Below are 11,491 nucleotides of genomic sequence, written 5' to 3'. Positions count from 1 at the left end.
GCATAACGCATATTGCAAAACTCATAACGCATAATGCATAACGCATAACGCATAACGCATAACGCATTACGTATAACGCATAACGCATAACGCATAACGCATAACGCATAACGCATAACGCATAACGCATAACGCATAACGCATAACGCATAACGCATAACGCATAACGCATAACGCATAACGCATAACGCATAGCCCATAACGCATGACACATAATGCGTAAAGCATAGCCCATAGCCCATAACCCATAACACATAGCGCATATCGCATAACGCATAATTCAAAACTCATAACGCATAACGCATAACGCATACCGCATAATTCAAAACTCATAACGCATAACGCATAACGCATAACGCATAGCGCATAACGCATAACGCATCGCGCATAACGCATAGCGCATAACGCATAACGCATAACGCATAACGCATAACGCATAACGCATAACGCATAACGCATAACGCATAACGCATAACGCATAACGCATAACGCATAACGCATAACGCATAACGCATAACGCATAACGCATAACGCATAACGCATAACGCATAACGCATAACGCATAACCCATAACGCAGAACGCATAACGCATAACGCATAAAGTATAGCCCATAACGCATAACCCATAACGCATAACGCATAAAGTATAGCCCATAACGCATAACCCATAACGCATAACGCATAAAGTATAGCCCATAACGCATAACACATAGCGCATATCGCATAACGCATAATTCAAAACTCATAACGCATAATGCATAACGCATAACGCATAACGCTTAACGCATAACGCATAACGCATAACCCATAACGCATAACGCATAACGCATAACGCATAACGCTTAACGCATAACGCATAACGCATAACCCATAACGCATAACGCATAACGCATAACGCATAACGCATAACGCATAACGCATAACGCATAACGCATAACGCATAACGAATAACGCATAACGCATAACGCATAACGCATAACGCATAACGCATAACGCATAACGCATAACGCATAACGCATAACGCATAACGCATAACGCATAACGCATAACGCATAACGCATAACGCATAACGCATAACGCATAACGCATAACGCATAACGCATAACGCATAACGCATAACGCATAACGCATAACGCATAACGCATAACGCATAACGCATAACGCATAACGCATAACGCATAACGCATAACGCATACCGCATAACGCATAACCCATAACGCATAACGCATAAACTATAGCCCATAACGCATAACACATAGCGCATATCGCATAACGCATATTGCAAAACTCATAACGCATAATGCATAACGCATAACGCATAACGCATAACGCATTACGTATAACGCATAACGCATAACGCATAACGCATAACGCATAACGCATAACGCATAACGCATAATGCATAACGCATAACGCATAACGCATAACGCATAACCCATAACGCATAACGCATAAAGTATAGCCCATAACGCATAACACATAGCGCATATCGCATAACGCATATTGCAAAACTCATAACGCATAATGCATAACGCATAACGCATAACGCATAACGCATTACGTATAACGCATAACGCATAACGCATAACGCATAACGCATAACGCATAACGCATAACGCATAACGCATAACGCATAACGCATAACGCATAACGCATAACGCATAACGCATAACGCATAACGCATAACGCATAACGCATAACGCATAACGCATAACGCATAACGCATAACGCATAACGCATAACGCATAACGCATAACGCATAACGCATAACGCATAACGCTTAACGCATAACGCATAACGCATAACCCATAACGCATAACGCATATCGCATAACGCATAACGCATAACGCTTAACGCATAACGCATAACGCATAACGCATAACGCATAACGCATAACGCATAACGCATAACGCATAACGCATAACGCATAACGCATAACGCATAACGCATAACGCATAACGCATAACGCATAACGCATAACGCATAACGCATAACGCATAACGCATAACGCATAACGCATAACGCATAACGCATAACGCATAACGCATAACGCATAACGCATAACGCATAACGCATAACGCATAACGCATAACGCATAACGCATAACGCATAACGCATAACGCATAACGCATAACGCATAACGCATAACGCATAACGCATAACGCATAACGCATAACGCATAACGCATAACCCATAACGCATAACGCATAAAGTATAGCCCATAACGCATAACACATAGCGCATATCGCATAACGCATAATTCAAAACTCATAACGCATAATGCATAACGCATAACGCATAACGCTTAACGCATAACGCATAACGCATAACCCATAACGCATAACGCATAACGCATAACGCATAACGCATAACGCATAACGCATAACGCATAACGCATAACGCATAACGCATAACGCATAACGCATAACGCATAACGCATAACGCACAACGCACAACGCATAACGCATAACGCATAACGCATAACGCATAACGCATAACGCATAACGCATAACGCTTAACGCATAACGCATAACGCATAACCCATAACGCATAACGCATAACGCATAACGCATAACGCATAACGCATAACGCATAACGCATAACGCATAACCCATAACTCATAACGCATAACGCATAACGCATAAAGTATAGCCCATAACGCATAACACATAGCGCATGTCGCATAACGCATAATTCAAAACTCATAACGCATAATGCATAACGCATAACGCATAACGCATAACGCATAACGCATAACGCATAACGCATAACGCATAACGCATAACGCATAACGCATAACGCATAACGCATAACGCATAACGCATAACGCATAACGCATAACGCATAACGCATAACGCATAACGCATAACGCATAACGCATAACGCAAAACGCATAACGCATAACGCATAACGCATAACGCATAACGCATAACGCATAACGCATAACGCATAACGCATAACGCATAACGCATAACGCATAACGCATAACGCATAACGCATAACGCATAACGCATAACGCATAACGCATAACGCATAACGCATAACGCATACCGCATAACGCATAACCCATAACGCATAACGCATAAAGTATAGCCCATAACGCATAACACATAGCGTATATCGCATAACGCATATTGCAAAACTCATAACGCATAATGCATAACGCATAACGCATAACGCATAACGCATAACGCATTACGTATAACGCATAACGCATAACGCATAACGCATAACGCATAACGCATAACGCATACCGCATAACCCATAACGCATAACGCATAAAGTATAGCCCATAACGCATAACACATAGCGCATATCGCATAACGCATATTGCAAAACTCATAACGCATAATGCATAACGCATAACGCATAACGCATAACGCATTACGTATAACGCATAACGCATAACGCATAACGCATAACGCATAATGCATAACGCATAACGCATAACGCATAACGCATAACCCATAACGCATAACGCATAAAGTATAGCCCATAACGCATAACACATAGCGCATATCGCATAACGCATATTGCAAAACTCATAACGCATAATGCATAACGCATAACGCATAACGCATAACGCATTACGTATAACGCATAACGCATAACGCATAACGCATAACGCATAACGCATAACGCATAACGCATAACGCATAACGCATAACGCATAACGCATAACGCATAACGCATAACGCATAACGCATAACGCATAGCCCATAACGCATGACACATAATGCGTAAAGCATAGCCCATAGCCCATAACCCATAACACATAGCGCATATCGCATAACGCATAATTCAAAACTCATAACGCATAACGCATAACGCATACCGCATAATTCAAAACTCATAACGCATAACGCATAACGCATAACGCATAGCGCATAACGCATAACGCATCGCGCATAACGCATAGCGCATAACGCATAACGCATAACGCATAACGCATAACGCATAACGCATAACGCATAACGCATAACGCATAACGCATAACGCATAACGCATAACGCATAACGCATAACGCATAACGCATAACGCATAACGCATAACGCATAACGCATAACGCATAACGCATAACCCATAACGCAGAACGCATAACGCATAACGCATAAAGTATAGCCCATAACGCATAACCCATAACGCATAACGCATAAAGTATAGCCCATAACGCATAACCCATAACGCATAACGCATAAAGTATAGCCCATAACGCATAACACATAGCGCATATCGCATAACGCATAATTCAAAACTCATAACGCATAATGCATAACGCATAACGCATAACGCTTAACGCATAACGCATAACGCATAACCCATAACGCATAACGCATAACGCATAACGCATAACGCTTAACGCATAACGCATAACGCATAACCCATAACGCATAACGCATAACGCATAACGCATAACGCATAACGCATAACGCATAACGCATAACGCATAACGCATAACGAATAACGCATAACGCATAACGCATAACGCATAACGCATAACGCATAACGCATAACGCATAACGCATAACGCATAACGCATAACGCATAACGCATAACGCATAACGCATAACGCATAACGCATAACGCATAACGCATAACGCATAACGCATAACGCATAACGCATAACGCATAACGCATAACGCATAACGCATAACGCATAACGCATAACGCATAACCCATAACGCATAACGCATAAAGTATAGCCCATAACGCATAACACATAGCGCATATCGCATAACGCATAATTCAAAACTCATAACGCATAATGCATAACGCATAACGCATAACGCTTAACGCATAACGCATAACGCATAACCCATAACGCATAACGCATAACGCATAACGCATAACGCATAACGCATAACGCATAACGCATAACGCATAACGCATAACGCATAACGCATAACGCATAACGCATAACGCATAACGCACAACGCACAACGCATAACGCATAACGCATAACGCATAACGCATAACGCATAACGCATAACGCATAACGCTTAACGCATAACGCATAACGCATAACCCATAACGCATAACGCATAACGCATAACGCATAACGCATAACGCATAACGCATAACGCATAACGCATAACCCATAACTCATAACGCATAACGCATAACGCATAAAGTATAGCCCATAACGCATAACACATAGCGCATGTCGCATAACGCATAATTCAAAACTCATAACGCATAATGCATAACGCATAACGCATAACGCATAACGCATAACGCATAACGCATAACGCATAACGCATAACGCATAACGCATAACGCATAACGCATAACGCATAACGCATAACGCATAACGCATAACGCATAACGCATAACGCATAACGCATAACGCATAACGCATAACGCATAACGCATAACGCAAAACGCATAACGCATAACGCATAACGCATAACGCATAACGCATAACGCATAACGCATAACGCATAACGCATAACGCATAACGCATAACGCATAACGCATAACGCATAACGCATAACGCATAACGCATAACGCATAACGCATAACGCATAACGCATAACGCATACCGCATAACGCATAACCCATAACGCATAACGCATAAAGTATAGCCCATAACGCATAACACATAGCGTATATCGCATAACGCATATTGCAAAACTCATAACGCATAATGCATAACGCATAACGCATAACGCATAACGCATAACGCATTACGTATAACGCATAACGCATAACGCATAACGCATAACGCATAACGCATAACGCATAACGCATACCGCATAACGCATAACGCATAACGCATAACGCATAACGCATAACGCATACCGCATAACGCATAACCCATAACGCATAACGCATAAACTATAGCCCATAACGCATAACACATAGCGCATATCGCATAACGCATATTGCAAAACTCATAACGCATAATGCATAACGCATAACGCATAACGCATAACGCATTACGTATAACGCATAACGCATAACGCATAACGCATAACGCATAATGCATAACGCATAACGCATAACGCATAACGCATAACCCATAACGCATAACGCATAAAGTATAGCCCATAACGCATAACACATAGCGCATATCGCATAACGCATATTGCAAAACTCATAACGCATAATGCATAACGCATAACGCATAACGCATAACGCATTACGTATAACGCATAACGCATAACGCATAACGCATAACGCATAACGCATAACGCATAACGCATAACGCATAACGCATAACGCATAACGCATAACGCATAACGCATAACGCATAACGCATAACGCATAGCCCATAACGCATGACACATAATGCGTAAAGCATAGCCCATAGCCCATAACCCATAACACATAGCGCATATCGCATAACGCATAATTCAAAACTCATAACGCATAACGCATAACGCATACCGCATAATTCAAAACTCATAACGCATAACGCATAACGCATAACGCATAGCGCATAACGCATAACGCATCGCGCATAACGCATAGCGCATAACGCATAACGCATAACGCATAACGCATAACGCATAACGCATAACGCATAACGCATAACGCATAACGCATAACGCATAACGCATAACGCATAACGCATAACGCATAACGCATAACGCATAACGCATAACGCATAACGCATAACGCATAACGCATAACGCATAACCCATAACGCAGAACGCATAACGCATAACGCATAAAGTATAGCCCATAACGCATAACCCATAACGCATAACGCATAAAGTATAGCCCATAACGCATAACCCATAACGCATAACGCATAAAGTATAGCCCATAACGCATAACACATAGCGCATATCGCATAACGCATAATTCAAAACTCATAACGCATAATGCATAACGCATAACGCATAACGCTTAACGCATAACGCATAACGCATAACCCATAACGCATAACGCATAACGCATAACGCATAACGCTTAACGCATAACGCATAACGCATAACCCATAACGCATAACGCATAACGCATAACGCATAACGCATAACGCATAACGCATAACGCATAACGCATAACGCATAACGAATAACGCATAACGCATAACGCATAACGCATAACGCATAACGCATAACGCATAACGCATAACGCATAACGCATAACGCATAACGCATAACGCATAACGCATAACGCATAACGCATAACGCATAACGCATAACGCATAACGCATAACGCATAACGCATAACGCATAACGCATAACGCATAACGCATAACGCATAACGCATAACGCATAACGCATAACGCATAACGCATAACGCATAACGCATAACGCATAACGCATAACGCATAACGCATAACGCATAACGCATAACGCATAACGCATAACGCATAACGCATAACGCATAACGCATAACGCATAACGCATAACGCATAACGCATAACGCATAACGCATAACGCATAACGCATAACGCATAACGCATAACGCATAACGCATAACGCATAACGCATAACGCATAACGCATAACGCATAACGCATAACGCATAACGCATAACGCATAACGCATAACGCATAACGCATAACGCATAACGCATAACGCATAACGCATAATGCATAACGCATAACGCATAACGCATAACGCATAACGCATAACGCATAACGCATAACGCATAACGCATAACGCATAACGCATAACGCATAACGCATAACGCATAGCCCATAACGCATGACACATAATGCGTAAAGCATAGCCCATAGCCCATAACCCATAACACATAGCGCATATCGCATAACGCATAATTCAAAACTCATAACGCATAACGCATACCGCATAATTCAAAACTCATAACGCATAACGCATAACGCATAACGCATAGCGCATAACGCATAACGCATCGCGCATAACGCATAGCGCATAACGCATAACGCATAACGCATAACGCATAACGCATAACGCATAACGCATAACGCATAACGCATAACGCATAACGCATAACGCATAACGCATAACGCATAACGCATAACGCATAACGCATAACGCATAACGCATAACGCATAACGCATAACGCATAACCCATAACGCAGAACGCATAACGCATAACGCATAAAGTATAGCCCATAACGCATAACCCATAACGCATAACGCATAAAGTATAGCCCATAACGCATAACCCATAACGCATAACGCATAAAGTATAGCCCATAACGCATAACACATAGCGCATATCGCATAACGCATAATTCAAAACTCATAACGCATAATGCATAACGCATAACGCATAACGCTTAACGCATAACGCATAACGCATAACCCATAACGCATAACGCATAACGCATAACGCATAACGCTTAACGCATAACGCATAACGCATAACCCATAACGCATAACGCATAACGCATAACGCATAACGCATAACGCATAACGCATAACGCATAACGCATAACGAATAACGCATAACGCATAACGCATAACGCATAACGCATAACGCATAACGCATAACGCATAACGCATAACGCATAACGCATAACGCATAACGCATAACGCATAACGCATAACGCATAACGCATAACGCATAACGCATAACGCATAACGCATAACGCATAACGCAGAACGCATAACGCATAACGCATAACGCATAACGCATAGCCCATAACGCATGACGCATAACGCGTAAAGCATAGCCCATAACCCATAACACATAGCGCATATCGCATAACGCATAATTCAAAACTCATAACGCATAACGCATAACGCATAACGCATAACGCATAACGCATAACGCATAACGCATAACGCATAACGCATAACGCATAACGCATAACGCATAACGCATAACGCATCGCGCATAACGCATAGCGCATAACGCATAACGCATAACGCATAACGCATAACGCATAACGCATAACGCATAACGCATAACGCATAACGCATAACGCATAACGCATAACGCATAACGCATAACGCATAACGCATAACGCATAACGCATAACGCATAACGCATAACGCATAACGCATAACGCATAACGCATAACGCATAACGCATAACGCATAACGCATAACGCATAACGCATAACGCATAACGCATAACGCATAACGCATAACGCATAACGCATAACGCATAACGCATAACGCATAACGCATAACGCATAACGCATAACGCATAACGCATAACGCATAACGCATAACGCATAACGCATAACGCATAACGCATAACGCATAACGCATAACGCATAACGCATAACGCATAACGCATAACGCATAACGCATAACGCATAACGCATAACGCATAACGCATAACGCATAACGCATAACGCATAACGCATAACGCATAACGCATAACGCATAACGCATAACGCATAACGCATAACGCATAACGCATAACGCATAACGCATAACGCATAACGCATAACGCATAACGCATAACGCATAACGCATAACGCAAAACGCATAACGCATAACGCATAACGCATAACGCATAACGCATAACGCATAGCCCATAACGCATGACGCATAACGCGTAAAGCAAAGCCCATAATCCATAACACATAGCGCATATCGCATAACGCATAATTCAAAACTCATAACGCATAACGCATAACGCATAACACATCGCGCATAACGCATAGCGCATAACGCATAACGCATAACGCATAACGCATAACGCATAACGCATAACGCATAACGCATAACGCATAACGCATAACGCATAACGCATAACGCATAACGCATAACGCATAACGCATAACGCATAACGCATAACGCATAACGCATAACGCATAACCCATAACGCATAACGCATAAAGTATAGCCCATAACGCATAACACATAGCGCATATCGCATAACGCATAATTCAAAACTCATAACGCATAATGCATAACGCATAACGCATAACGCTTAACGCATAACGCATAACGCATAACCCATAACGCATAACGCATAACGCATAACGCATAACGCATAACGCTTAACGCATAACGCATAACGCATGACGCATAACGCATAACGCATAACGCATAACGCATAACGCATAACGCATAACGCATAACGCATAACGCATAACGCATAACGCATAACGCATAACGCATAACGCATAACGCATAACGCATAACGCATAACGCATAACGCATAACGCATAACGCATAACGCATAACGCATAACGCATAACGCATAACGCATAACGCATAACGCATAACGCATAACGCATAACGCATAACGCATAACGCATAACGCATAACGCATAACGCATAACGCATAACGCATAACGCATAACGCATAACGCATAACGCATAACGCATAACGCATAACGCATAACGCATAACGCATAACGCATAACGCATAACGCATAACGCATAACGCATAACGCATAACGCATAACGCATAACGCATAACGCATAACGCATAACGCATAACGCATAACGCATAACGCATAACGCATAACGCATAACGCATAACGCATAACGCATAACGCATAACGCATAACGCGTAACGCATAACGCATAACGCATAACGCATAACGCATTACGTATAACGCATAACGCATAACGCATAACGCATAACGCATAACGCATAACGCATAACGCATAACCCATAACGCATAACGCATAAAGTATAGCCCATAACGCATAACACATAGCGCATGTCGCATAACGCATATTGCAAAACTCATAACGCATAATGCATAACGCATTACGTATAACGCATAACGCATAACGCATAACGCATAACGCATAACGCATAACGCATAACGCATAACGCATAACGCATAACGCATAACGCATAACGCATAACGCATAACGCATAACGCATAACGCATAACGCATAACGCATAACGCATAACGCATAACGCATAACGCATAACGCATAACGCATAACGCATAACGCATAACGCATAACGCATAACGCATAACGCATAACGCATAACGCATAACGCATAACGCATAACGCATAACGCATAACGCATAACGCATAACGCATAACGCATAACGCATAACGCATAACGCATAACGCATAACGCATAACGCATAACGCATAACGCATAACGCATAACGCATAACGCATAACGCATAACGCATAACGCATAACGCATAACGCATAACGCATAACGCATAACGCATAACGCATAACGCATAACGCATAACGCATAACGCATAACGCATAACGCATAACGCATAACGCATAACGCATAACGCATAACGCATAACGCATAACGCATAACGCATAACGCATAACGCATAACGCATAACGCATAACGAATAACGCATAACGCATAACGCATAACGCATAACGCATAACGCATAACGCATAACGCATAACGCATAACGCATAACGCATAACGCATAACGCATAACGCATAACGCATAACGCATAACGCATAACGCATAACGCATAACGCAGAACGCATAACGCATAACGCATAACGCATAACGCATAGCCCATAACGCATGACGCATAACGCGTAAAGCATAGCCCATAACCCATAACACATAGCGCATATCGCATAACGCATAATTCAAAACTCATAACGCATAACGCATAACGCATAACGCATAACGCAT

Source organism: Lasioglossum baleicum, unplaced genomic scaffold (genome assembly GCF_051020765.1).
Source record: "Lasioglossum baleicum unplaced genomic scaffold, iyLasBale1 scaffold0035, whole genome shotgun sequence".
Taxonomy (NCBI): Eukaryota; Metazoa; Arthropoda; class Insecta; order Hymenoptera; family Halictidae; genus Lasioglossum; species Lasioglossum baleicum.
Note: the sequence above shows the minus strand (reverse complement) of the source record.